The sequence below is a fragment of the Eimeria maxima genome, genomic scaffold (genome assembly GCF_000499605.1).
Source record: "Eimeria maxima Weybridge genomic scaffold, Emw_scaff1713, whole genome shotgun sequence".
NCBI lineage: Eukaryota > Apicomplexa > Conoidasida > Eucoccidiorida > Eimeriidae > Eimeria > Eimeria maxima.
In genome coordinates, this window is record NW_013564628.1 from 5,001 (window position 1) to 6,395 (window position 1,395).

Sequence of the window (1,395 nt, forward strand, 5' to 3'; positions counted from 1 at the left end):
ATATTATATATCTCCTCCTTCTTCTTCTTCCTCCTCCTCCTCCTCTCCTCCTCCTCTTCCTGCTCCTTTTTCTTCTTCTTCTTCTTTTTTTTCTCCTTCTCCTTATTGTATAATAAAGAAAAATATACCATTAAGAGGTAACGAGGCAGGAAGAAGAGCAGCAATTGTTGATATAATAATGAGTTATGCTGCTGATTTACAGCGTTGTTTTGCTGCTGCTGCTGCAGCAAAAGATATAGCTCGGGTGTCTGTACACCTTGCAGTATCTATATTAGATAATACATGTTTAATAAAAAAAATAAAAAATATAAATAATAATAATAATATAAATAATAATAATAATATAAATAATAATATAAATAATATATGTATAGGAGGAGGACAACAAGGGCAACAAGGATCAGCAATTGGATCGTCAGCATCAGCAACAGCAGCAACAGCAGCAGCAGCAACAGCAACAGCAGCAGAAAGTATAAAGAGTTGTGCTGCATTTTGTTTATTATTAGCACTGCAGCACGAAGCACCTAATAGTACAGCACTAGAGGGAAGACTAAAAAGAATATTAAATATAGATAATATTATTCCTGCTGCCTTTGGTGTATCTTATGCACAACTGCAGCAGCAAACTCTTGCTGCTCTGCATAATTCATTATGTATACCATTACCTATTGAATTTGCATGCAATTATCTACAACAAATTGAACAACAGCAGCAGCAGCAGCAACAGCAGCAACAACAGCAGCAACAAGGAGGAGGAGGAGAGGGAGGAGGAGGACAGGGAGGAGGACAGGGAGGAGAGGGAGGAGGAGGATTATTATCATGGGGAGGAAGTAGGGCAGAATTAGTATATTATTTATTAGATTGTTTTTGTCTTATACCTGAATATGTTTATACTAAACCTTCTCTTGCTGCTGCTGCTGCTGTTGAATTAGCATTACGTATAGCGCATGCAGATAATAATAATAATAATAGTAATATAAATAATAATATAAATAATAATAATATAAATAATAATAATAATAATATACAATCTAGTAATGATAATGGGATCGATCGATCCCACGATCCCAGACACGATCCCAGACACGATCCCAGACACGATCCCAACCCTAATAACACAACAAGAACAAGTACAACTAATGCATGCAATAGACATAATAATAATAATAATAATAATAATAATATAAATAATAATATAAATAATAATAATAATAATATAAATAATAATAATAATAAGATAATAATAGATAGAAGAATAGGTGGATATACAAGACAAGAAATAAGACCATTAATTAAATCCTTACAAGTCTTCTTAACAACAAAAGCACATAAGTATCCAGGACTACAGAGACTACATATAAAAGGATGGGCATCTGTTAATTGGCTAGTTAGTCA